Source organism: Alligator sinensis, unplaced genomic scaffold (assembly GCF_000455745.1).
Source record: "Alligator sinensis unplaced genomic scaffold, ASM45574v1 scaffold439_1, whole genome shotgun sequence".
Lineage (NCBI taxonomy): Eukaryota > Metazoa > Chordata > Crocodylia > Alligatoridae > Alligator > Alligator sinensis.
Window position 1 is genome coordinate 353,212 of NW_005842523.1, and position 5,402 is coordinate 358,613.

Consider the following 5,402-nt stretch of genomic DNA (forward strand, 5'->3'; position numbering starts at 1 on the left):
CGCACCTGGGGGCTGATCCTAGGGCAGGCACTGCACAGCAAGGCAGAGTGCAGGACAAAGCAGCAAGTGGCTCATCTGGGGTGTGGGAGAAGGGGTGGCTCCCAATGCTGCATGCACCCCAGATCTGTGTGAGGGGCAAGGACAGGCTGTAGGTCACTGAGGGCTGGGGCAGCACCAGGATGTTCCTGGCGGGGGTGGTGCGCACCTGGGGGCTGATCCTAGGGCAGGCACTGCACAGCAAGGCAGAGTGCAGGACAAAGCAGCAAGTGGCTCATCTGGGGTGTGGGAGAAGGGGTGGCTCCCAATGCTGCATGCACCCCAGATCTGTGTGAGGGGCAAGGACAGGCTGTAGGTCACTGAGGGCTGGGGCAGCACCAGGATGTTCCTGGCGGGGGTGGTGGGCTGAGTTGCGTTGGGAGCAGGGGTTGGGGGGCTATGGCGAATTCTGGAGCAGCTGCAGTCCCTCCTGTAGCCCCCCTCCCAGCACTACTACTGCCCACCTTGACAACAGCCCAGCCTGGCCCCCCACCAGGAAGAGCCCGGTGCAACCCCGGTCCCAGCCTGGCCTGCACAATGCAGATTGGAGGAGCCACCCCCCTCTCCTCCCTGTGCCCTGTAGACAAGCCGCTCACAGCTCTGTTCCATGTTCCACCCAGCTGTGCAGTGCCTGCACCAGCCCCACTACCTTCCTCACCATGGGGGCCTACAGAAGCGGGGCTATGGGGGGTCTGCAGCCCCCACAATCCTCCCTCCCTGTGCCACCATCACCCACCCCAAGCACAGCCCAGGCCCCACCAGGAAGTGCCTGGTGCTGCCCCAGCCCATAGCCAGCGCCCATCCTGCCCCATGTACAGATCCTGGGGCCTGTGCCCCACGTGTCCTCCCTGGGGGTGTATTCCACCCACATGCATGGCTCAGTTCCATGCCCTGCCCTGCCCTGCCCCACCCCACCCCATATGCAGAACTTGGGGCACATGCCCCCTATGCCTTCCCAGAGTCCGCGCAGCAGCAGGAGCCACCCCTCTTTCCTGTGCTCCCCGAATGAGCCACTCATGGCTCCATCTCCTGCCCTGCCCCAGCTGTGTAGTGCCTGCCCCAGCCCCACTCCCTCCCTCACTGTGGGGGGCCTCAATCTGCCCCCCCTCCTTAAACAAGAAAAAAAAAAAAAGGGGGGGTACAGGAGCTGAAACTCTGAGTCAGAAGGGGTACACTTATTGGAAAAGGGTTGAAAACCCATGTATTAACACACAAACCAGACCTGTTGAACCTCTTTTTAACTTCTTTCCATGCTGAAAACTAGTGGTCTCCAGTTATTTTTTTTTTAAATAGTTTTCTTAGTAGTGAAGTAAGAAAGGCTTGCTCAGAGCCAGATTCTCAACCCCTTCTTCAGTTTGGCTTTTTTGTACTGCTCAGGTCAAAAAACAGTGAGAGAGGTGCTTTAATGGGATATCTGGACATTTCCTTTGCAAGCTCAGCGTCAATGATTTGGTTCACAGCATCTAATTTTCTGGAGTATTCTTAGAAAAGTTAGGAACAGATCTGGCCAGTCTCTGTTACTGCAGCTACATTTTAAATAAATTATTTGATTAAGATAACTGTTAGTGAGCTTTTTTTTTTTTCTTTCACCTTCAGAGTTCTCAGATCAAACAAATGAAAATGCAAATAAATCTAGAGTTGTTCTGCCATCTCTTGTTTTAAATACCTCTACTTACGGGCATGACCCCAAATTGGAAGAAGGTTGAGGGTGCTTAACACCTTTTGGAAGAGGGCCCTTTGACAGTGATTATATCTTCAATTGTCTTTAAATATGAATGGCACAGTTGATATTTTTTTCTGTGCTCAATAGTAACAGAAATAATTTTGCTTCTTTGCAACCTACTTTTCTTCACTGATGGCCATTTTCCTGTCCTTTTTGGCTTGGTGGTCACAGTGGCTCTCTCATAGCCTTTGTACTACATAGTTGCCTTACTTGTTTCTCTAACTTTGACAATTAATCTACAATAGGGCAGGCAAAATACAGCTCATGGGCCAAATCCAGCCACGCAATTTTTTTTTTTTCATCTGGCCTCCAGGCACCCACAAATTTTGCTCCCACCCTTGTGTTGGTGGGGGGGGGCCCTGGCCCTGGCCCCAGCCCCGGCCCCGGCCCCGGCCAGCATGCACAGCTTCTGGGCAGGGCTACTGCTGCTACTGCTGCAGCCACCGGAGGACCTATTCAGCTTTCCTGGCCTCCAGTGGCTCCTTATGTCCTGCTGCAGTGCTTACTCCGGGCAGCAGGTAAGGAAGTGGCAGCAAGTGTTGGGGAAAGCTGCAGCTGGGCAGGAGCATGGGGCTGGGGCAGGAGTGTGGAGCCTGGGGCCTACATCCAATGAGGTGGCGGAAGCACGGAGCCCGCGTTGGCCTGGTTCCATCATCACATGGGGCTCCTCATGGCTCACATGCAGCTCCTGGGACTTGCGTACCACCAGGGAGAAGCCCTGTGCAATGGAGCTGGCTGCTTTCCCTGCTTCCAGCCTCAATATGTGGCTCCCTAGACTCTGCCAAAAGTGTTGGAGAGCCCCACTCCCTGCTTCCTGGTGGAGTCGCAGGACCTGCACATAGCAGCAGAGTGGGGCCAGGCCACTGGCTGTATTGCACGGGGCTTCCCACCATGGCACATGAGTTCTGAGATTTGCAGGTGAGCTGCAAAGAACCTTGCAAAATAGAGATGGGCCAGCTTGCGTCCATTCCTTGCTACCACATGCAGCTCCTGGAACTGGCTGGAGCCATGTGCTGCTGGGTGGCAGCACCTGTGCAAGCCATGGGCACCCTGAAGGGCTGTCACCTCCTGCTGCGGCCACCAGTGGCAGGGGCTACATACTATGGGGGGCATGTGGAAGGTTCCCCACACCCTCAAACCCACAGACCCATGCTCCCCCCACACACAGCCCCCAACATACCCTACATCCCACCACACACAGCCACACCACCTCACAACCCTCCCCACACATACCCCAACCACACCCTGCACACTTCCCCACACACACGCTATACAAGAGTAAGTTTTTATTATTGAGCTATTATATAATCACCTCTATATACACTACACAAATGCACACAAATCGGGACAAAAATATTTTTTTGAAATAATATTAAAATATGTTATAGTAGATGTTTGACTTTTAGTATATGTTTTGGGTTTTTTTCCAGTTCCAAGATGGCACCCCTGCTTTCCAGGGACAAAGGGAGGGGCTTCTGGTGGCAAAGTCAGGGGTAAAGGGAAAGGAGTTCTGGTCCCAAGATAGTGACTACAGGGTAGAGCACCTGTCAAGGGGTGGGGCTATCCTTGGATCCTTCAAAAGCTCTCCAAAACTCATTAAGTGGCCCTTCAGCCAAAATAATTGCCCATCCCAATCTACAAAGTCCTTTTAGACCTCTACGGCGCATCCAGATAAGTGTTCACGTGCCTCTTGCTTCATCTCAAACCCCTTTGAGGCGGGGGAAGAGGCACATGCTGGAACAAAAAAATGTTCCCCATGCTGCAAAATTGTAGCACAGGGAGAAAATTAGACTCCTGGATATCTAGGATTCGGGAAGAAGAAGAGAAAAAAAAAAAAAAGAATTTAAAAAAGCAGGGCAGGGCATGGTCCCAGACCATGCCCTGAGGCAACCAGAGGCTGGATCCTCCACAGAGGTGCTCTGGCTGCCAGAGCATCTCTGTGGTTGGCCCCTCACCCTGGTGTTGAAATGCGCAACTGGCCAGGCCGCATGCTTAGCACCAGGGCTCCAGTGCCGTAGGTAAGGGGTCGGGGGGGCTGGAGGAGGGCGGAGGGAACCATGGGGGGGGTTCCCTGCCTGGCCTCTCACCCTGCCCCCCCCCCCAATCCTCCCATCACTTCCCTGCCAGCTCCCTCTGGCTGCAGATCCGGGAGGAACCATGCAGGGTTATTTTGCCCCAAGTGGCACAATTTGCTCCACAACAAAGTGCATGTCCAAGCACGTGCACTGAGGCAAAAAGCCCCGACTCAAATTTGCACCATTTCTATTTGAGCTGCTGTAAGCGCACGTGCTTGCATGTGTGGACCCGCCCCTAGATCCTACCTTCCAGAATTTAGATTTTTTTTTTCCTTTATGAGTATTGCTTGAGCAAAAATTCAATTTTATAGGACTATTCTTTGATTTCTGAACTTTTCCTTTTGCATAGGCTGTTTCTAGATAATTTTTTATCCTCAGAATAAATTTCTTCTTTGAAACATGCTGTGACATCATTACTTCTACTTTGTTATGATCCCCCTGAAAGGACATCAAACTTAATTTAACTATGTTCACTGCCCTTCCTCTCTAAACATCTCGTGTCCTCCATGTTTCACGGCTGAGTCAAGGACATCTGCCAACTTCTACTTTTACACTACTACTTGTGTTGGAGCTTTTGGAAGAAGTGGCTGTTCATAATACCAAATGTTGTTTCTCCAAACTATCCTGATATGATAATCAATCAACTTTTCTTCCTAATTCCCTGTAACATTCTGCATTAACTCTTGCTGTTTGGCACTGTAGGCTCCAGAAATTGTGTAGAGTGTGTGAGGTCTGTGGCATTCTCTTTGTAGGGGAGTTGCTTTCGTATGTATAGTTTAATCTAGCTATGTACAAATAGCAATATGTCTAGATCTTCTAGTGCTCATCATTGTATTTTTTGCTTTTAAACATTTCATTTGGGTGTATAAAGAAACTGTAAATGTTTGATCTGGCTTCTATTTTTACATTTACTATTTGCAATCATTTATCCAATAGTTAAATTAAAAAACCAAGTACCTGATTCATAGGTGCAGCTAGGTGCTGAAATGTCCAAATGTTCTAAATTGCATATACAGTTACTAAGTCGGGTGCAGAAACAGAAGTCTAGTTAAGGCAGGGGTTATCACCCTTTTTGACTTGTGGCACTCCTGGATAAACTTGAGGCACCCCTCAGAAAATGCCAGCTCTTATTTTTTCACTCTTTTTCACTACAGAAAAACAATAGAGCAGTGTCCCAGGGGAGCTGGGACGCCGAAGGAACCCCGACGCAGCAAGGAGTCCTACTCACCTCCTGCAGGTCCAGAAGGGCCGGGGGAGGCGTGTACGCAGAGGATGCCAGTGCGGGTGATTAGCCAGGCATTTATCTGGCTGTGGCAGAGCAGCGGGGGCGGAGGACGCAGGACGCCTCCCAGAGGAAACAAAAAGCGGCCCTGCTGAGGCAGCGGGGTGGGTGAGAGAAGGAGACCAGAGGAGTGAGCGAGAGCAAGAGCGAGGTGAGGAGCAGCCGCCACACACGGCAGCAGAGAGAGGAAGAGGCAGAGTCAGAGCCGGCTCCGAGAGAGGGAGCGGAGTAACCGGCAGCAGCGCCGGTGGAAGAACCAGCGTGTCGGCTGCCAGCAGAACCGGGT